The sequence below is a fragment of the Giraffa tippelskirchi genome, chromosome 1, assembly GCF_054371585.1.
Source record: "Giraffa tippelskirchi isolate mGirTip1 chromosome 1, T2T-mGirTip1v1.2.pri, whole genome shotgun sequence".
Lineage (NCBI taxonomy): Eukaryota > Metazoa > Chordata > Mammalia > Artiodactyla > Giraffidae > Giraffa > Giraffa tippelskirchi.
This window is the reverse complement of record NC_137275.1, coordinates 144,680,602-144,703,805: the sequence shown is the minus strand read 5'-3', so window position 1 is coordinate 144,703,805 and position 23,204 is coordinate 144,680,602. Positions and strand designations below refer to the sequence as shown.

General features: G+C 42.7%; 1 protein-coding gene and 1 long non-coding RNA gene across 3 annotated transcripts in view; one reads left to right on the top strand and one right to left on the bottom strand.

Moving 5' to 3' along the window:
• The window catches only part of SLC24A2 (solute carrier family 24 member 2), a 264,631-nt gene that overhangs the window by 118,348 nt on the left and 123,079 nt on the right, over positions 1–23,204 (bottom strand). The gene's annotated exons all lie outside the window — the stretch shown is intronic.
• The window catches only part of LOC145509748 (uncharacterized), a 54,910-nt gene that overhangs the window by 26,356 nt on the left and 5,350 nt on the right, over positions 1–23,204 (top strand). Inside the window, exons 3-5 of the long non-coding RNA XR_014056388.1 lie at positions 5,571–5,664; positions 7,038–7,442; positions 8,930–9,127. This is a non-coding gene — a long non-coding RNA (uncharacterized LOC145509748). The remainder of the gene's footprint in view (positions 1–5,570; positions 5,665–7,037; positions 7,443–8,929; positions 9,128–23,204) is intronic.

The following is a 23,204-nucleotide window of genomic DNA, read 5'->3' as shown; positions in this document are numbered from 1 at the left end:
ACCTGGTCGATCTTGGAGGGAGTAGGGTGATCTCAGTGAAGATGTGTCCAGTTATCATCTGGGAGGCTGCCCAATCAGAGAGTGTTGGTGACAATGCTCAGCCAGAGTCCAGTTTGTAGGGCTCAGAATCCATGGCCTGGCATAGGGTTGACACCAGGTGGCAGTATACCAAAACCACAGGGTCCATGTGCCAAGCTAACTCCTTGGGGAGCCAAGTTCACTAACATGGAGGAAACTTAACTAGCAGTATATCTATGGGTCCTGCTCACATAGACTGGATGAAGGTTGTTCACCTGATGTGCAGTTTGATTTGTCTCTGAGGGTGGCTTATATGGGGCTATGATGCTATGACTTTTCATGTTTCATGATCATAAGATCCTGGTTTGTTTGTTTTTTTTCTACAGATGTGAATGAATTCATTAATCATCTGCCCACTTACAAAAATCAGTGGATTTGATTTAGTAACTACTGATCTTGACTGCTCTTTTTTGCATATCAAATGTAAACTATTCTGACCTTATTAAGACAAAGAATTTTTGTCTTAATGTTAAATATTGAAACATTATAAATACTTGATTGACTTATACCTGCATTTTACTAAATTCAGTAGCTATTATAGTATAAAAATGTTAATTTTAATAGCTCTTTTCTACCAAATTGTCTGTTGCCAAGATCAAAGGACCCATTATTCAGGTCAGTTGTTATGTTTTATGTTTTTCATTGATTTTTTTGTTTGAAGTATCTCTAGCTTATTTTTTGACATGTTGCTGCTTCTCCACACTTGCTACCACCATTACTGGTGGAAATGTCCTTAAAATGGTAGCAATTGAGCACGGAACCTTTGGGGTGTATGTCTGTGTATGTGGAGTGTTTGGTACTCATAGGCCAGCAGGCAAGCCTAATCCAGATATGCTCCAGAGGATGGGTAAGAAAGGCTCATTGTCACAGACACCACGTTCCAGGACAACTGTCCCAAACACTCTCTCATGCTTTGGAAAGAGCAGACACATCATGTCTGAGCCTTCTCTCTATAACGTATACTTACCCAAAATAATGATGAACATCTGTGTATGCCTTTCCAGTTTGCAAAGCACTGGCAATACATCACTGTTAGCATGTCGCTTAGAACAGCAGTTCTCAACACTAACTTTTCCTGCAGCACGTGAGGATGATACTGACGTGTGTGACACTCACACACACAATGTGCCAGGGATGTGCTTAATCCACAGAGGGCAGGATTTCCCATAACTTTACATCTTTGCCCTCTTCTTCTGGTGGAAGCTTGCTGGAACTCAATTGAGTGAGGCTGAGTTTATTGAGGTAACTTTGAAACTACTCTAATCAGTGAAAGTAAATTTATGAATCTGGGTACTTAGTCATTGTGAATATAAACTACATATGACATGCTTCCCACCTGAAAACACACTAGTCCCTCTCCACATGGGAGTTGTGAACTTGGAGCTTAGGGAGGAAGAGCATCTCTCACCTCAGGTTCAAAGATTTATGCAAAATGAGAATAAGGTGAAGTGTTGGAGATGGTGATGATGAAAGTACCGGTATTATTGATGGTGGGGAGAGATGGTGCTTAGAACTGTTGATTTCTGTTCTCTTCTGGAAATAGAGTATTAGGACAATGAGATTCAAATGAATGTAGGTGCAAGATTGGCTTCTGAGGAATAAGGGCATTCAGCCTCAGTTAACATGTATGTAATTTTTAAAGATGACACTTAACTGTGTGCTTACTATGCCAGGAAGGGTCTACATATTTCATACAGATTCACTCACTGAATCCTTATAATAGCCTGTGAGATAAGTTCTGTTTTTTTCTCCATGTTTTAGAAGGGCAAAACTGAGGAAACTGAGGAAGGGGAAAATTAAATTACTTGCCTTAAGCTTCCTGTAGTAAATGAAAGAGCTGAGTCTGAATCCAGGCAGTCTACCCAAGGTCTGTGTCCTTAATCATCATGCTATTCTCTATCTCCAATTCTAGCTTATTTAATTTCAAATTACAGTTCTGCTTTCCTCATTTGACCTTAGCTTACGTAAAATTTCTCTATATTTTTACACAATATGCTTGATACATAAAGTCCATGTTTATTAAAAAATCATGCCATTTTCACATTTTGTTTAAGGGATACTTGTATATATCTGAAATTAGGATTCTTCATTAGGAATATTTGTCATCGTTGATGCTACTTGTTCACGTTGAAAATTTTGTAGGTAAATGATTACATTAGTAATTCTTATTCTGTAATCACTAAGTCTAAAAGTACATTTACTTAAATAGGGCCTTTGTCCTGAACTAATCTTGGATTGAAACTTCCAGAACAAACTTTGACCAGGAATGAAACTGCACAAGAAGAATAAGAAATACAGAATACTTCAGAATGCCACATGGAGAATTCAGCGTGGCAGTGTGTTGGAGTGTGTGTCTCTATCAGAGGGTCACTGCCCATTTGTCCTCTGTATCAAGAGGTCTGTGAGTGTGTCTGTGTGTTGGGATGTCCATCACTTGATGACTGTGTTTCTGTGTGTCTGTGTGTGTCTGCCTGGATGTCATTTTGTCAATGGGCACCTCTGTGCCTGTGTGTGTGCCTGTTGTCAGCTTGATTCATGGGTCTGTGTGTCCATGTGTGATAGCTCAGTTGGTAAAGAATGCGCCTGCAATGCAGGAGATCCTGGTTCAATTCCTAGGTCGGGAAGATCTGCTGGAGAAGGGATAGGCTACCCACTCCAGTATTCTTGGGCTTCCCTTGTGGCTCAGTAGGTAAAGAATCCGCCTGCAATATGGGAGACCTGGGTTTGATCCCTGGGTTGGGAAGATCCCCTGGAGAAGGGAAAGGCTACCCACTCCAGTATTTTGATCTAGAGAATTCCATGGACTGTATAGTCCATGGGGTCGCAAAGAGTCGGACATGACTGGATGACTTTCACTTTCAAAGGTGAGAAAAGACATCCTATTCTATTACATTCTATTTTGTATAGTTTCCCTAGATGCTCATAATCCCCACTGGTGAAAAGGATAATTTTAGTATTCCAGCTATACACTGTAAAGAGACAGACAGAGGGGGCATATAACCTAGGACATAAAAGATGCCTGGATGTTATAATACATCCAAGTCCCATGAGATTACATGAGCTACTGTATTAATGTAATTCCTATTCATTTCTAATTCCATGATATTGGGAATTGCCATCATTTAAGGAATATTTTATACTGGTGGTTGACTGTAAACTTGACATTATTTTTTTTTTAACCTTAAAAAATGTCTTTGTTCCTCACAGCCTGTGCTGCACTGCTACAATTAATTATTCAGGACTCTGATTTAGCATATTTTAGTTTATGAGCCTGTGGCTGTAAGAACAAAGTAAGGACATATTTTGTACTTCAGAGTGAAATTTCCACAAATAACAAAATAAATGAGGTATATTTTAAAAGAAAAAAATGAAAGGGTTGCTCACTCAGTTGTTTCCTGCTCTTTATGATCCCATGGACTTTAGCCCACCAGTCTCCTCTGTCCATGGAATTCTCCAGGTGATAATGCTCAAGTGGCCATTCCCTTCTCCAGGGGATGATTCTGACCCAGGGATTGAACCTTGGTCTCTTGCATTGCAAGTGACTTCTTTACCATCTGAGCCACCAACGTGGTGGTAAAACATAAATGTGTGTTTTTAATGCATGATGGCAAAGAAGGGTATGGAACAAGTGGGGCTCAGGAGAGAATGTGAAAGGATGAGCATTTTCTAGATGGATCCCAATGACAGTGGGTCTGAGGTCAAGAGCAGCATGGGGGTGGATGACAGTGAGGGCATCTCCAGTAGCCCAAGCACCAAGGGGCTCTGGCGCATCCCACACCTCAATTTTGGGCTCCCTACATTGGTTCTGCAAGAAAGAAGACCTTACACTAATTTTCCACTATGAATCACAAACATGAACTTTTTAGGTTTGTAAGGAATCTCTGAGAATTGTTCTTGTTGGGTCCTGTCTTTTTAAAGAGAAAGAAGCCCACCCTTAGAGAAGCAGCTCTGTTTGAAACACATAGGGTACTGGATCTGGGGTTGTTCCAGCATCTTTGCACTTGTGTGATCTTGGGAACACTATCAGCCTCTCTGGCTGCAGCCTCCCTGGCTGTAACACTGTGATAATCCTTTCTAGCAGTGCTAGGAAGAGTGAATTGCAAAATGTCTACGATATCACTTAGGAAATTATGTAAAGCAACTCAATCATTGCCATTAAGTAACTCATGTTAGGCGCACAGTTGAGCAGGATCTGACCTTTAGACAGAATGCAAGGAACCCTAGCTATTTTGTACAACTAAGCATCAAACAGGTATATTTTGGTGCATAGAAATCTGACACATCTTTTTTCCCTCACCAAGTAAAATGTAAACTATTTGAGTTTCTTGCTTGTTGTCAGACTCCCGTTGAAGAAGATCTGAAGAGAAATTGTGCTTTCACAAACAGATCATTTCTCATCTCTGAAATTGCCCTTGCCACTGATTATCACAAAAACCAGTACCATTCTCCACAGCAAGCAGGGGGCCGTCACTTCAGGGCTGACACACTTTCTTTCCTTCAGAAAGAGATCCCTCTAAAGCTTTGACTGCTAAATTCAAAACATCAGTGATGTCAGGCCAGGTTTGCCTTTTAAAGAAAGGTCATTGCTGTGAGGAACGGACTTGTGTTCGGGGCTTCAAATTGGGTGGGATAAGATTGACAGATACAATTCCACCAGAAAGATTCTGATAGATAATAAAAAGCTTTCCCTTTTCAAAGGAAAAATCAGACAGGAATGAGATATAAACACACTTGTCCTCAATTCTCTCCTTCCCTCCCTACCTGATATTATCTTTCTGAGCTTGTTTAGAGTGAAAGTAGGTTTTTGTAGCTTTTACAGCTGTAAAAACATGGTGGCAACCAATTTTCCCAAGCATGTACTTGCCACTGCAATTCTTTCCTTTATTATGCAATTTTGTACACACACACACACACACACACACACACACACACTCACTTTGAAGGAAAGGAGTCACCAGTTGTTTAGCTATATCCCTTGTCTGGAATACTATCCTTGGCTCATCCTACTACAGAAGTCTGTTGAATTTCCATTTATCCTTTGACCCTCACCTCTTTCATGAAGCTGTCCAAGATTTTCCCAGGTAAAATTAATTTCCTTTTTCTTCTTATCATGAGGACTCCTCTGTTACAGTAGTATTGACAGCCTGCCTTGATTTAGCAGGTTATTTTTATTTCTGCTTCTCTCCTATGTTTGAACTCGTCCCTGACAAGGAATCTCACAGTCATCTGAGTTTCTCTTCTCTCACACAAACTAAAACTTTAATAAAGGTATTTATAGGAACATTTAGCTGTCAAAACTCTGGTTCAAAGTCATCGTTTTTTATCTCAGGGAACTTACAGATGGTCTGTATTGGGATTTCCTAAAACTCCTTTACTGGAAATTTTTGTCAAAGAGGAAAAGATCCCAAAGAGATCTCTAACATAAGAGAAATAGGAGCAGCGGGAAGGATGGGAAAGAGGTGGCTGTTCATGGCTGTATTTTCACTTGACAGATGTCCCCAAGACAAGGTGGGAAGCAAGCACTGCTCAGAATAGCACTTCTGATCAAGAAGCACCATGGAAGGGACAGGGAATGGAGCATAAAAGGTAATTTCACATGAATGTATACAAAAGAAAAACATTTCTGCATTGAGATGAAAGATGGAGATAAACAAGATTCATTCTCAGCAGGAAAGACTGCTTACCAAATAATCACCTGGGTACCACTGATATCTCTACCATTAACCCCAATCTTTCAAGGGAATTTAGGTTCTTACCTTTATAAGAATTATTACCTCCTATCAGTAGACAGGAAAATGCTTGATATCACAAGTGGCACAAAAGAAAGGCCTATGAAAAACACAGTCATAGGGCATCTCACTTAAGCTGGCCAACATCTATTATACAGGGGATATTCAGATTAAGGACTGTGAACTCTGAATTTGACACAGCTCCCTCCTCCTATTGGTGACGGTGATGAGGATGTTGTGAAAGGTGACAAAGGAGAATAAAAGGTGAAAAGCCCACGAGCAGAGACAACTCTATGAACTAGTTCTCATAAGTAAAAGTGGTGCTAACGTTGACTAAAGTGCCATAAGCTGTCTTATGCAGTGGGGAGTCATTAGTTAATAAAACCGACAGGACAATCCCGAAAGTTAGGTACTATGACCTTCATTCTCCAGGTGGACAGCAAGGTCAAGTAAGTCATAAGGTGTCCAATTAATAACTGGTAGTACCATGCCTGATTCTAATAAAGAAGAAAAACCTGCCAAATAAGGATAACACATTAGATTCAGGAGAATCTAATGTATTATTTCAAACACCAATTAGATTCAGGAGACTAGGTGGGCAAATAAGAAAACAAAAACTAAATGCCCCCCTCCCCCACAAAGAGTTGGATGCTACATGGGGAAAGAACTCCAGAACACAAGAGAAAAAGTTAAGGTGAGAAAAGGAATCAAATTGGCTAAAGTCAGCCCCTGTACCAACATAAGAGAATGCTACAAAACAAGGAAGTTAAACCAGACTGTTTAAGAAGAAGTGAAGGAAATAAAACTCACCTATAGAAAGAAAGCCCAAACCAGGAGACAATTTGTAAGGGTATTTTGTGGAATAGAGAAAGCAATATTTAATTATATTGGGCAGAAGGGATCTGGGTAGATACTGAGCCACTGACAAGGAGGGACATCAAATGCAAGAGGGTTTCCTAGGGGTTAGGATCAGTTATGGGTTTTATGTTTATAAAACAATCTCTGAAAGGGGTCAGACTGTATTCAGTTTCACAGACTCTGCACCACCCACGTGTGCTGGCAGGCTGAGAAAGCTAGACTAGGGAAGGAAATGACTCAAAGTTATTTAATAAAACTGGCTTTAGTGAAACTGTCTGGGTCTAAAGATACTCATTCCAAAATAAGAAGACAGTGAATTTTACCAATGTTGATTAAAAACAAACTATAACCCCCTGCCTCCTTGCCCCCCAGCAATTCTTCAGAAGATGTGGAAGATGGAAACTATAGAAATCATCAAGAAGAGTTCAAGATCAAAGATCATTCAGACACCATTTAGATACTAAAAAGGAATCAGTGTCAAATATTATCCAACCTGTAAACACTGTAAGTGGGCTTCCCAGGTGGCTCAGTGGTAAAGAATCTGTCTGCCAAGCAAGAGACGTGGATTCAATCTCTGGGAAGATCCCCTGGAGAAGGGAATGGCAACCCACTGCAGTATTCTCGCCTGGGAGATCCCATGGGCAGAGCAGCCTGGAGGGCTACAGTCCATGGGGTCTCAAAGAGCTGGACAGGACTGAGCGACTTAAGAGCAGCTGCAGCAAACACTGTAAGCATCCAGAAGTTTGAAGTAACAACTAAATAGTTTCAAGAGTCAAGGTATATAAAACTTTTGTTTCTTGAGATGAGGCAGTAGGCATTTTTGTAGTCACTTTTATTACAAAAATTGAGAAATATTCAACTTTTTCTTTTAAGATAATATTTGTTGATCTACAGCTTGAGTTGTCCTGCTCAAAAATGTTTTGGGGTATTTCACAATCAACAGGGAGATATGAAATACTAGTGCGTTAAAAAAAACCCCACTGATGTTATACTATTCAGCTTCTTAAGCCACTGGAACCTATCTTCATGGTAAAGGTTGGGGGTGTGAGCCATCAGGGAGAACACTATGCCTGGACTTTAACATGGAGTTTCTTGCAGTATTGACAATCCCTTCCCAGAACTGACCTATGGAGAGAGTACATGTGAATCAACGGATGCCTCAAATACATGTGTCATTGGGTCACAAGTATTAGGGTGTTTAAATACCTCTGTCCAATAAAATATTTCGGAGGTCCAGATAATAGTCCACCTACATCAAGTGGCATGCGCTTCAACTAAGAAAGATGACAGTGCCCAGGAAAAAGATTTAACTGCTGGCACAGAAAGAGCTTGTACAGTTTGCACAGTTGCCAGGTGGCTATCTGGGAGCTAGCTCCAATAAGGGTGACATAATAAAGAGGTGTTGCTGTTCAGTCGCTAAGTTGTGCCTGACTCTGCGATCCCATGGACTGCAGCATGCCAGGCCTCCTGTCCATCACCATCTCCCTCACTATCTCCCAGAGTTTGCCCAAATTCATGTCCATTGAAATGGTGATGCTATCCAACCATCTTATCCTCTGCCACCCTCTTCTCCTTTTGCCTTCAATCTTTCCCAGCATCAGAGGTCTTTCCAATGAGTCAGTTGTTCGCATCAGGTGGCCAAAGTATTGGAGCTTCAACTTCAGCTTCAGCAGCAGTCCTTCCAATGAATAATCAGGGTTGATTTCCTTTAGGATTGACTGGTTTGATCTCCTTGCTGTCCAAGGGACTCTCAAGAGTCTTCTCCAGCACCACAATTTGAAAGCATCAATTCTTTGGTGCTCAGCTTTTTTATGTTCCAACTCTCACATCGGTACACTGGATCCATACATCCTTTGAAAAGACCATAGATTTGACTATATGAACCTTTGTCAGCAAAGTGATGTCTTCACTTTTTAACATGCTGTCTAGGTTTCTCACAGCCTTCCTAAAGGGTACCCTCCTCTACGTGAGTGAAGTCGCCCAGTCGTGTCTGACTCTTTGTGACCCCGTGGACTGTAGCCTACCAGGCTCCTCTGTTCATGGGAGTTTCCAGGCAAGAGTACTGGAGTGGGTTGCCATTTCCTTCTCCAGGGGATCTTCCCGACCCAGGGATCGAATCCTGGTCTCCTGTATTATAGGCAGAAGCTTTACTGTCTGAGCCACCAGGGAATTCCTCCTCTAAATTAGCTATCAACTCAGAGCAATGTAAAGCTGCAGTAATCACTCAATTTCTAGGTCTTCTGCCCACACTGTCATATTTGCAGGGAAGAGTCACGACAGTGTCTGAAGAGCACGGGATCTGGAAGCGGACTGCAGGAGTCTGAATCCCAACTTTGTGAACACCTGGCAACATAACTGTTCTATACCTTGGTCCTCATTGGAAAAAAGGAACAGTATGTTCTATCTCAACAGCCATTTTGAGGATTAAAGGAGATAATTCACGTAGAAGGCCTTGGCACAGGGTAAGTACTCAATAAATGTTAGCTCTTGTTAGCAGATTCTTTGGCAACAGATTCAAGAGCTGAAAAGGTAAGAAATTAGAGATGCAATACCTTCCAAAGACTAAAAATAATGATACTAATTTGGTCCCAGGAGTCTACTCTGGTGGTAAAGAGAATGGATGCTGAAATTAGTCTACTGGTTAAGAGAACAGAGCTTAAAACAGATTTCTTCAGGGACCCAACCCAAAGAAAATTAAGAAGTGGTTCATGTGAAGACAAAGAACAACCTGATGAATGATCATAGCCAATATTTCTAGAGGCCTCTGGCTGACCATCAGCCAGAACTGCAGCTGTGGACCAGCCCTGATAATCTGCCTTTCCCCTCATTCTCCCATCGCATGGGAGACAGCTTGGATGTGATGATTAGGGAGCAGCCTCTGGCTACAAAAGGAAGCAGAGAGCAGAGCTGACTGGCCAAATGGGAACTGAAGCCATGACACTGGCCTCATTAAAAAGAGTCAGCAATGTCCTTGAGTAGACCAGTTTTTCACAGACAGCCAAGCCATCTGCAAAGAAAACAAAGTATGCTACACACAGGCAGATATGCAAACACACAAGCATAAATAAAAACACAAAAGCAAACAACAAACAGGATTTACAACTAAAACAGGCATTAATTCACAGATATTTTTACACATCAGCTTCTATTTTTTTTTCTGGTGCCAACATCAATAGCCTTCTATGAAGTCAGTTCTGTGGACAGGGTTGAAAGACTTCTGAAGGGGAGAACTATATGCTCTAACTTCCATGTGAAGAGGCCTCATAGAGTGGTCAACTTGCATTGATGGAACATCAACCTGCCTCAAAGACAAATAATGTGCTACCTTCTAAAATGTGAAAACTAAAGATGAAGTACCCCTTCAGAAAAAAGCTCAGAGGTGGACCTAACAGTCACAGGCAGCACAGATCTTGACCTCATTTGCTTTTACAATATGGTGTGACATGACCTGCCTCTTCTGCTTCTGCTCCAGCCACTCTTTCTACCTTTTATGCACCATCTTAGTATCTGCCAGGAAAAATCCAACTAGTCCGACGAGCCAACTCACGGCTTTGCTTCCCCTTCACCGTTCCACTTGGTGACCTCGAAACTGATGATAAACTTAGCCCACCTCAGAATGCCTCCTGTTCATCTCCCAATCTTGGTTACAACAGCTAAGTTGTGAATCTGCTTCCCTGAGGACAGACGCCTTTCACTCTCAGGGACCAGCCTCAGATAATAATGGGCCAAGTGCAAAAAGATCTGTCATGGAAATGCCCCTCCACAGCCTGAAGAAGTGGGCACATGCTCTTCTGAGCACTGTACACACTGATGTTCTCTTAGGATACTCGATCACATGCCGTCTTCTCTCTTCTTCTAGTTTATAATCCTCTTGAGAATGCGGACTCATTCATATGCATGTCTTTTCCCATGCCTAACACGTGGTAGGTGCTCAAGAAATATGCTGAATGAACACAATGACAAGCTAACACTCATCATGAAGAAATATCTGCCAGAGGGGACTAGTGTCCTCATCCTTTGTCAACACTGATGAATATTCTTCATTTGAAAGCATCATTCCCAGCTGAAAAGTTTAAAGTCATTCCAGTAGCCATGCTGTGATGAGCTTACTTATCAGTCAAAATTCAGCAGACTTTTGAGTCTGGAGTTGAGTTTGGAGTTTTATCCCAAGTTCCAAATTGAACTCTGTGATTCCTCCATCATCACTTCATACTGGGGGCCTAGTCCAGTGCCTGGCATGTAGTAGATGTGCAATGTATGTTTGCAGAAAAAAAACACACCCCAGTCTAACACCCAGTGCTCCGTCCAGGTAACATCTGTACTGGCATCCCCTAATACCTATGTCTTGTGCCCAGTCTCATATGCTGGTCCTCAGAGCTGCTGCCTCAATGTCAAGGTCTTATGTGATTAATTCCACCTCTAGGCTAGTATACACACCTGATTTTTAAAAGCAGCTTTCCTCATAGCTCAGTTAGTAAAGAATCTGCCTGCAATGCAGGAGACCCCGGTTCGATTCCTGGGTCAGTAAGATCCACTGGAGAAGGGATAGGCTACGCACTCCAGTATTCTTGAGCTTCCCTTGTGGCTCAGGGGGTGAAGAATCCGCCTGCAATGTGGGAGACCTGGGTTCAATCCCTGGGTTGGGAAGATCCCCTGGAAAAGGGAAAGGCTACCCACTCCAGTATTCTGGCCTGGAGAATTCCATGGACTGTATAGTCATGGGGTCGCACAGAGTTGGACACAACTGAAGCATCATTTGTTTGTAATTTGTTTGTAATTCATCTATGTTAAGTGCACAGTTAGATGAGTTTTGGCCAATGTTAACATTGTGGACCACCAGCACATTCATGGTACAGAATACTTTCATCATCTTGAACGTTCCTTCATGCCCCTCTGCAGTCAATCCCATTTCCAATCCCCAGTCCCAAGCAACCACTGATCTGCTTTCAGTTATTACAGTTTTGCCTCTTCTAGATGTTCATATAAATGGAATCACACAGAGTGTAGTCTTTTGTATCTGGGTCCTTCACATGTTCCTGAGATTCATCCATCCTACCGCATGCATCCATAAGCACGTGCTTATCTTCAGTCTTGCCTGGGCCTTTGGCTTTGGTGCATTCCTGACACTTGACCTGGCTGCCTTGCCCTGCAGACCTGTGTGCTTCCAGCAAAATGAGGCTTCCTAAGAGTGACACACTACTGTTTCCAACCACCTGGAGAATCAGCCCTTCTCCTTACCTGGTTAATAGCCCCCCTCTTCTGACCACTCACTGCCTTGGTGAGGAACCAGAGACTATCTTCCATCTTCCCTCTCACTTAGGTTTATTACCTGTGAATTTCATTTCAGGTAAAGAAAGGAGGCATTGCAAAATATGATGTTTAATACTGTCCTAAAAATAATCTTTGACAGGTCTGAGAACCTCACACCAGCTGTATGTAATTCTTTAAGAATAACTTGAAGGCAGAGATTCTTTCTCTTTCAGTGGTGAATATCCTCTGTACCTGCCCTCACCATCTTCAAAGCAGCTCATCACCCCAGTTTCATGATTTCATGGCTGTTCAGCTGCTTTGCTCAGCTCAGACGTGTTCTCTTTGGCCACCTTAACGACTTGTGCAGACTCACGTCCATCACTCTCCATCACTGGAGAGTTTTTTTTGTGCTTTCTTAGAAGGCATTTATGTGACTGGAATTCATATAACTGCAGAGATTTATAAATCGGTAGTGAAGAAAACCCTTCACTAATTAATGCAGTGATACCTTATTTCGCTAGCCACAACATCGCACGAGAATTACGAACAAATGCATCTTCCAGATAACCGAACCCTGTATCATTTCTGATGGAAACCTTTTCAAGAAACACTCATTACATCCTTCTTTGCTTGGGAAACAGAGTATACTAGACACAATTTAATTTTTTCTTAATTTAGCCCTTCATGTCTGGAACACATTTAAAAATATTTTGTGTACTTCTAGAGATGGCTCAGAAGACATCGTCTTCTCTTCCTATCAGCTTCTACATCTTTAGAACATTGTTGGTCAGCTTCCGGTGGTCTCACTGTCTTCCAGTTTTCTGCCTGAGTCTACATAGACAGCAGGCAAGATTATCAGAGACCCTGGGTAACTAAGAACATTAAATCATTAACTCATTTTCTACATATCGCTACAGTGAGGTATATGGACTTTATGAGGAATTTTTCTCCTCTGAAGTGATGGATATCTCTTTTATATAATTCTGAATTTGAGGCTGTTACAGATGTGGGAGGCCCTGGGATTTTAATTTCAAGATGAATGGACTACTTTGGCATTGCTGCTGTTTTTCAGTCGCTAAGTCACATCTAACTCTTTGCGACCCCATGAACTATAGCACTCCAGATTCCCTGTCCTTCACTATCTCCCGGAGTTCGCTCAAACTCATGTCCATGGAGTCAGTGATGCCAACCAATTATCTCAGCTTCTGTCGCACCCTTCCCCTCTTGCCTTCAATCTTTCCCAGCACCTGAAAATTATTTTTCTTTTGTTTTGTTACTTGTTTTATCTAAAACAAGCTAATATGAATCACAGGTTAGAACTAAGTTACAGACCACAAGCTATGAAAATCTATAAGAAGAGTGGCTGGTGGCAGATCAGTCTCAAGTCCCCTGGCAAGTACAGTTGGTGGGTGCAAGTTTGCCTGGAGAGCTGAGCTGAGGACAATTTTGAGATCCTATCTGGCTGGGCTCACTGGGAAAGGCTGCTGAGATTGACTAGTGATGACTTCTGTGTGCATGGGAGGAGGGCACAGAGGCTTGAAAACTGTATGTTTAACTTTTCAATCCAAAGGTGCCACAGTTGATTGTGAAAGAGGATCACAGGAAGCCACATGTTCTAACTGTCCCTGCAGAGCCTGAGTCACTTTCTCCCGGCTGGACGTCTGAAACTCGGTCTGCAATTATGACAAGTGGGCCCTTTCAGAATTGTTTGTGCAAATCGCAGACTGTCAGCTTCAATGCTGTGAACCAGATTGTGTTTCTCTCTGAAACCAGGGAATGGATCATTTCCATAGACAGAACTTCCATTTAAGTCAAACTGCTATGTAAGATAGCACAATGAACAGAATACAAAGTTTCTGCGGTTGCCAAGACTACAACCAACATAAAAGAAAAGGAAAGTAGAAATACTAAAAACTTACCCCTTAGAAAATCAGGATTGTTCTGTGTGGTTGTGTGCTAAGTCGCTTCAGTCGTGTCTGACTCTGTGCGATCCTACTGTAGCCCTCCAGATTCCTTTGTCCATGGAATTCTCCAGGCAAGAATACTGGAGCGGGTTGCTATTTCCTCCTCCAGGGGATCTTCCCCACCCAGAGACTGAACCTGCGTCTCATGTCTCCTGCACTGAAGTCTGGTTCTTTATCACTAGTGCCACCTGGGAAACCCTGTGTGGTTAATTCTGTTGAATTTTTATCAATGTGATTTTCTCCCCTGTTTTTGGCTAGCATGACCTATGTTATTTTGGCCTTCAGAACTCTAGAATGATATTACCTTGTTTGAGGCCAATCTAAGAACCTTTAGTGTTTCACTTTCCATCTCAAGTCTCCCCTTTTTCATTCACCTCTCATTACTCCAGGATTCCAAACACTCTCTCTGAAATCCTCATGGGTTCATCTGCCTTCATTCTCTTTCCCAGATTCTCACTTTTCCTATTTGGAAGATTCCCACTTTTTATTTCCACCTTCAGAGCCCAGGCTCCCCCAGCTCCCATTCCCTTGTTCTTATCTCTCTACATATTCTTTCCAGCTCCATGCCTCTTAAGAAATATCGCATGTAGCTGGGGTCTCTCTACACCTCCCACTACTTTCTCCTCCCATTTCTTTGCAGTTGCGGTAGCTGAAATACCCCAATTTTGTTTTTGTCACCTGCTCCCTCACCTTAAATTCTTTTTCTTTCTCTTTTTAACTATGGAAGATTATAATCATACAATATTGACTAGTATGGAGCAAAATACAATTGCTGGAGGACAACTGCTTGACAATATTGTGTTGGTCTCTGCCATACATCAACATGAAGCAGTCAGAGGTATACACATGTCCCTTCCCTCCTGAGGCGTCCTCCCATCTGTCACCCCAACCCACCCCTCTAGGTTGTCACAGAACGCTGGGTTGAGTTCACTGGTTTTACACAGCAAATTCTCACCTGCTATCTATTTTACACATTCGCGAGGGCAGCAGTGGAGACGCAGACATAGAAAACAGACTTGTGGACACAGTTGGGGAAGCAGAGAGTGGAACAAATTGAGAGAATAGCATGGAAACATATATATTACCCTTAAATTCTTTTGGGTCTGGTCCAGTGGGATCTCTCATCCACCATGCAAAGCCAAATCCTTTCCTTGGTTCCACCATACACCTCCTTGGGGGTCTTACCCCCACTGATCTGTGGGGGCCTCTTTGTTTCCCAGGCTTGCTTTCACCAGAGTGACTCTCGCTCCAGCCCTCCTGAAAATCCTGGGGAGCTGCCTTCTGTGTGTGACACTTTGTTGGCTGGTGGCTCTGGGTCTCCTAACTTTGCAGTGGCAGAGTAGCTCTCCACTTCTGGCTTCTAGAAATCACCTCTTGCAATCCCAGGCTATAGTCTCAAGTCAATCTCAGAAGGACCTAGAAACAACTGTATATATTTAGGAGAGGGGGCTCACTTGTCATAGTTGCAGGCCTAGTTTCAAAAATCCAGCCTGGAGAAAGTGGCCCAAGCTCTGCAGGGGCAGTTAGAACTTGTGGCCTCCTGCGATCCCTTTTTAAAAATTTTTTTTTAAAAAACTATTAAATAGAAGGCTAATTGCTTTACAATGTTGTGTTGGTTTCTGCCATACATCAACATAAATCAGTCATGGGTATACATATGCCCCCCCAGCCTTGAACCTCCCTCCCACCTCCCACCCCATCCTACCCCTCTAGGTCACAGAGCACCGGTTTGAGCTCCCTGAGTCATACAGTAAATTCCCACTGGCTATCTGTTTTATGTATGGTAGTGGATATGTTTCCATGCTACTCTCTCCATTCGTCCCACCCTCTCCTTCTCCCGCTTTGTCCACAAGTCTGTTCTCCATGTCTGCATCTCTACCGCTGCCCTGCAAACAGATTCATCAGTACCATCTTTCTAGATTTCATATATATGCATTAATATACGATATTTGTTTTTCTCTTTCTGACTTACTTCACTCTGTATAATAATCAACTGGCACCTTCAGGTTGGAAAGTTAAACATATGGTTTTCAAGCCTCTGTGCCCTCCTCCAATGCCCACAGAAGACATCACTAGTCAATCTCAGCAGCCTCTTCCAGTGACCTCAGCCAGATAGGAACTCAAAATTGTTCTCAGCTCAGCTCTTCAGACAATCTCCAATGTTCTTCTAAGGAGGGAAGAAGAGCCAGTTTATATTCAGAACATAACAGACAAACTGTTTTGCCCTAGACAGTCAGAGGGTACCTCACGTGCCATGCTGTTGGTGGAGACAGCCAGGCATTCTAGATCCTTCACCATTATTACTCCCAGACCTACTGTAGTTTTATACCTCTTCTTCTTCTCTCACTGATGCCGCCACATCCATTCCTGTCCTGCATGGTCTTCGTGTGTCCCACTCTATCTTGGCTTATGCTGTTGCCTCCTCTGCCTGGTCTTCATATGCCCAAATCGTGCTTTCTCCAGGTTCAGCCCCAATACTATCTTTTCCACAATATCCTCTCTGATGAAAAAAAAAAATTCTCCTACATGTCCCATTGCATAACTATTGGTCTCCTTCTCAGTCTGAAACCTTCATGAGTTCTAGCTGTTGTGAGAATTAGTTGTGTCCTGCTTTTGAGGGCATTCGTCATAGCATCTCCCAAACAATGTGCTGTGGGCCCTGGATTGATCCCACCTCAGCTATGGAAATTACCCCTGCTTTTGCCCAAGCTGCCATCTGGCCAGGACAGGTCCCAGGTATTGAAGAACATTCATATAGGTTTATGACTCTGAAAAGCAGAGAATACTGCTGGGAAATAGGCCTGTGTGCATATCTGTGCTCATTCACAAACATGATTCCTATACCTCTAACATTCATCAGAAGCATAAGGTAGTGGCATAGTAGCTGGGTCATTGGAAGATGACCAGAACTCATCATAACACAACAGCTAACATTGATGATGATTATATGCTGAACAGTATGAAAAGGCAAAAAGATAGGACACTGAAAGATGAACTCCCCAGGTCAGTAGGTGCCCAGTAAACTAATGGAGATCAGTGGAGAAATAACTCCAGAAAGAATGATGGGATGGAGCCAAAGCAAAAACGATACCCAACTGTGGATGTGACTGGTGATAGACGCAAAGTCCGATGCTGTAAAGAGCTATATTGCATAGGAACCTGGAATGTTAGGTCCATGAATCAAGGTAAATTGGAAGTGGTCAAACAGGAGATGGCAAGAGTGAACATCGACATTCTATGAATCAGCGAACTAAGATGGACTGGAATGGGTGAATTTAACTCAGATGACCATTATATCTACTACTGTGGGCAAGAATCCCTTACAAGAAACGGAGTAGCCATCATGGTCAACAAAAGAGTCCAAAATGCAGTACTTGGATGCAATCTCAAAAACGATAGAATGATCTCTGTTTGTTTCCAAGGCAAACGATTCAATATCATGGTAATCCAAGTCTATGCCCCGACCAGTAACGCCGAAGAAGCTGAACAGTTCTATGAAGACCTACAAGACCTTCTAGAACTAACACCCAAAAAAGATGTCCTTTTCATTATAGGGGACTGGAATGCAAAAGGAGGAAGTCAAGAAACACCTGGCATAACAGGCAAGTTTGGCCTTGGAGTACAGAATGAAGCAGGGCAAAGGCTATAATAGAGTTTTGCCACGAGAACGCACTGGTAATAGCAAACACCCTATTCCAACAACACAAGAGAAGACTCTACACGTGGACATCACCAGATGGTCAACACCAAAATCAGATTGATTATATTCTTTGCAGCCAAAGATGGAGAAGCTCTATACAGTCAGCAAAAACAAGACCAGGAGCAGACTGTGGCTCAGATCATGAACTGCTTATTGCCAAATTCAGACTTAAATTGAAGAAAGTAGGGAAAACCACTAGTCCATTCAGGTATGACCTAGATCAAATCCCTTATGAGTATATAGTCGAAGTGACAAATAGATTTAAGGGACTAGACCTGATAGAGTGCCTGATGAACTATGGACAGAGGCTCATGACATTGTACAGGAGACAGGGATCAAGAAAATCCCCATGAAAAAGAAATGCAAAAAAGCAAAATGGCTGTCTGAGGAGGCCTTACAGATAGCTGGGAAGAGAAGAGAAGCGAAAAGCAAAGGAGAATAGGAAAGATATTCCCATCTGAATGCAGAGTTCCAAAGAATAGCAAGGAGAGATAAGAAAGCCTTCCTCAGCGATCAGTGCAAACAAATAGAGGAAAACAACAGATTGGGAAAGACTAGAGACCTCTTCAAGAAAATTAGAGATACCAAAGGAACATTTCATGCAAAGATAGGCTCGATAAAGAACAGAAATGGTATGGACCTAACAGAAGCAGAAGATATTAAGAAGAGGTGGCAAGAATACACAGAAGAACTGTACAAAAAAGATCTTCACGACCCAGATAATCACGATGGTGTGATCACTCACCTAGAGGCAGACATCCTGGAATGTGAAGTCAAGTGGGCCTTAGAAAGCATCACTATGAACAAAGCTAGTGGAGGTGATGGAATTCCAGTTGAGCTATTTCAAATCCTCAAAGGTGATGCTGTGAAAGTGCTGCACTCGATATGCCAACAAATTTGGAAAACTCAGCAGTGGCCACAGGACTGGAAAAGGTCAGTTTTCGTTCCAATCCCAAAGAAAGGCAATGCCAAAGAATGCTCAAACTACCGCACAATTGCACTCATCTCACATGCTAGTAAAGTAATGCTCAAAATTCTCCAAGCCAGGCTTCAGCAATACGTGAACCGTGAACTTCCAGATGTTCAAGCTGGTTTTAGAAAAGGCAGAGGAACCAGAGATCAAATTGCCAATATCCGCTGGATCATCAAAAAAGCAAGAGAGTTCCAGAAAAACATCTATTTCTGCTTTATTGACTATGCCAAAGCCTTTGACTGTGTGGATCACAATAAACTGTGGAAAATTCTGAAAGAGATGGGAATACTAGACCATCTGACCTGTCTCTTGAGAAACCTGTATGCAGGTCAGGAAGCAACAGTTAGAACTGGACATGGAACAACAGACTGGTTCCAAATAGGAAAAGGAGTATGTCAAGGCTGTATATTGTCACCCTGCTTATTTAATTTATATGCAGAGTGCATCATGAGAAACGTTGGGCTGGAAGAAACACAAGCTGGAATCAAGATTGCCAGGAGAAATATCAATAACCTCAGATATGCGGATGACACCACCCTTATGGCAGAAAGTGAAGAAGAACTAAAGAGCCTCTTGATGAAGGTGAAAGAGGAGAGTGAAAAACTTGGCTTAAGGCTCAACGTTCAGAAAACTAAGATCATGGCATCTGGTCCCATAACTTCATGGGAAATAGATGGGGAAACAGTGGAAACAGTGTCAGACTTTATTTTTTTGGGCTCCAAAATCACTGCTGATGGTGATTGCAGCCATGAAATTAAAAGACGCTTACTCCTTGGAAGGAAGGTTATGGCCAACCTAGATAGCATATTTAAAAGCAGAGACATTATTTTGCCAACAAAAATCCGTCTAGTCAAGGCTATGGTTTTTCCAGTGGTCATGTATGGATGTGAGAGTTGGACGGTGAAGAAAGCTGAGCGCCGAAGAATTGATGCTTTTGAAGTGTGGTGTTGGAGAAGACTCTTGAGAGTCCCTTGGACTGCAAGGAGATCCAATCAATCCATCCTAAAAGAGATCAATCCTGGGTGTTCATTGGAAGGTCTGATGTTGAAGCTGAAACTTCAATACTTTGGCCACCTCATGCAAAGGGTTGACTCATTGGAAAAGACCCTAATTCTGGGTAGGATTGGGTGCGGGAGGAGAAGGGGATGACAGAGCATGAGATGGTTGGATGGCATAACTGACTCGATGGACATGGGTTTGGGTAGACTCCAGGAGTTGGCGATGGACAGAGAGGCCTGGCGTGCTGCAATTCATGGGGTCGCAAAGAGTCGGACACGACTGAGCGACTGAACTGAACTGATATGCTGGGTGCCAAGCTCACAACTCTATGAGGTGGCACTATTATTATTCCTAAGTTACAGACAGGTAAACTGAGGCTTGGAGAAGTTAACAGGCTATGCTAAATATTCCCTGTTTGCCCCTCCACATCCAGTCTTCACCCTGCCCAATGCATGGGGGAGCCAAGTTTTCAGGCCTGCAGGAGCTAGTTCCTCCTCTTGGGCCTCCTGTAGGACGCCAGCACTGGGAGGTGGCAGCAGGAGATCGGCAGTTGGAGGAGAGAGAGGTCACAATGTGTATTTTCCTAGCTCCCTCCCTGCCTGGCTGTCCACTGCCAGTGGCTGTAGTTCTCTCCCCAAGCTACCGCGCGGCCTGCCAGGCACCATTTCCTATAACCACAGGTATCAGAGGGCTTCAGTAACCCTCTGTCCTTTGCACTTTCAGGCAAGAGATGGACCCAGGTACTACAGGGACCTTTTTTGGCTTCCCTGAATCCCACTGTTACGAGTTGACTTGTATCCCCCGTTGACTAACACCCAGTACCTCAGAATGTGACCTTATTTGGAAATAAGGTTATTGCAGATGTAATGAGCTGATAAGCAGTAAGGGAATTCTAATCTAATATGACTGGTGTCCTAATAAGAAGACCTCCATGTGAAGACAGACACGGGGAGAATGAAGGCAGAGATTAGAGATAGGCAGCTTCAAGTGAAAACATGCTAAAGATGGCTGGCCAGAACTGGAAGTGAGGGACAGGCAAGGGCGGAGTCCTCAGGTTTCGGATCAGAGCTCTGCCAACACGCTGACTTCAGATTTGCAGCCTCTAGAACTGCGGGACACGAGATTTCTGTTTTTTGAAGTCATTCAGTTTTTGGTACTTTGTTACGGTGGCCCAAAGAAACTAACCCAACTCCTTGTACTTTGAAAACAGTCCTTTCACTACATCCTCTTTAACTGCTGATTTTGAATGTGCTACATGTTTTCTGCTGGGTCCCTGACATTCCTAAGGGGAAAAAGTTAGGAACTGGATCTAGGGTTCTGATGGCAAAGCACAAGTGCTTACCTCTAAAATAACACTAATAGCAACATGGGTTAAACTTAGGCAGTGCTTTTATTAACTTCCGTAATGCCACTTGGCCTGAACATAGTGCTGCAGATTGTACTTTTAGTGTTGATGACATGCCTGATTTTTCGTTAAGAGCCCAGCTGGGCCTGTGCTAAATGGCAGAGTGGTGAAGAGTAAGCTCTTGGGAAAACTGATTTTCTGAAGAGGCACAAATACACTCAGAATCGGACAAATGGAAACCAGGGTCCATGTGGGTCAGGATTTTCAAATATGTCACAAATTTCTGGTGAATACCATCAAAGCCTAAAACTATAGGACCCTTGCTTCATTTTGAAGGTGAACAGGCAGGGAATTGTGAGGGGACCAAGTCCTTTTTAAATGCAAATAGGCTGGCTACTGGGCAGGCTGCAATTCTTCTGGATGAAAGAGAACTAAAAAGCAAAGATGAAAGGTATATAGACCTGAAAGTCTTCCTTTGTCACAGAGGATCCCCTGATTGTTCTATGTCCTGGATCATCCTGAGCCTCTGTCTTTACATCCCCAGGTTCCTGCCTCAGGGAAGCAGGTGGAGGAAGCTGCTGTCTTAAGTAATTACTGCTTTACAATTTCTTCTTAAGTATGTCACTATTTTTAGTAGAAGTGACTCATTCATATAAGTAGGTACACCGGTGGTGGTGGGAAGTTCTTAGTGATGACTTAACCCTTAATGTCTCAGTGTATTTGTATTTATTCTTAAACTTTATCCCTTCTCTTGATGATAATCACAGGCGAGTTTTGACTCAGGGCACCCATAAAAACACCTACCCCCCTCACTTCGGAATAATTTCAAGTGTTCTCCTCACAGATACCTAAGAAATGGAAAAGCTCTTAAAAATCTCTAAAGCTAGGAGTGAGGGCAAGAAAGGGGAGATAGCTCCACGTCTTCCTGAGAAGAGGCGGCAGGTGAGGGAGAGGCCAGGAAGTGGGTAGAAAGATTGAAACAATGTGACTTCAGAGTGCCTCTCGTTTTACTACCAGAGCAGCTGAAGTCCTGTGTTAGGAACTGGAAGATTTCCAAGCCTTGGGGCAAAAGCAAGTCATTTTGGAAAGGCAGTTTCCTGATTGCTCTCACAGAAGTAAAGCCTATACTAGAACTTCCAGCACAACCACTACCCCCACCAAGCTTGCAAACCTTTGGCACTGGGCACTTTACACACCTACTCTCCTGTAGTCCTCAGGATACTTACAAGACGGGTAGTGTTACTATCCCATTTTATAGATAAGTAAACTGAGGCTTAGAAAGGTTTTGCAATTTTCTCAAGGTAACACACTAATAAATGGTAAAGTCAAACTAGGAACTCAGGTGTGGCTGAGCTCAGACATGTGATAATTCTGGCCCACTGGGGTGCTGCCTGAGGCTATCAGCTAGTGATCCTGCTTAAAAGATAGTTTTTGAATATTTTGACAGAACTTCTCATTTGGGGATGAACTGTCCTCTGTTATAAGAAAGTCTACCTGTGTGATTCTGTGGGTTTCCTGGATAAGAGAAACAGGGCAAACATCTTGCCATTATGAGTTCTTTGGTTTAAATAACCTTTTTTGTAATTCCTTTTCATCCAATACAACAATGTAGTTTGCTTATATTTATGTATTTTCATATCCAAGTCTGTGGTATATTTATTATTTAACTGACATTAATTATGTAACTCACAAGTTCTTACCACACTGCCTGTGGTATAGCCTTTCTGTGTGTGTGCTCAGTTGTGTTCCACTCTGTGATCCCATGGACTGTAGCCCGTCATGCTCCTCTGTCCATGGAATTTTCTAGGCAAGAATACTGGAGTAGGTTGCCATTTCCTATTCCAGGGGATCTTCCCAACCCAGGGATCAAACCAACGTCTCTTGCATCTCCTGCTTTGGCAGGCAGATTCTTTACCACTGTGCCACCTGGGAAGCCCCTATAGTAGAGTATGAATCCCCAAATATCATGGCCATTTCTGTTAAAAATACTGGATGACATACCCAACACCATGTCAAGGCAAGATCTTGCTTTATTATACTTTGGATGTTTGAAGAAGAGTGAGCAATTATTGTAAAATCATCATGTCCAGGGATCTTGCTCTTAAATACAGGAATAAAAAAAATTAATACTATGTCACATCAAGTCAGCTCAGTATCTCTTGCTGCAGAGGGCCATTGCGGAGCATTTCTAGTATTGTCCCACAGGATGTCATCATGAAAGATTAAACACATTTCTTAATTCTCTTGTTAAGAGCCTCATGTAGGGGTCTGTCTCTTGTGCCTTCATCCCTATCTTTCTTGAGCACGT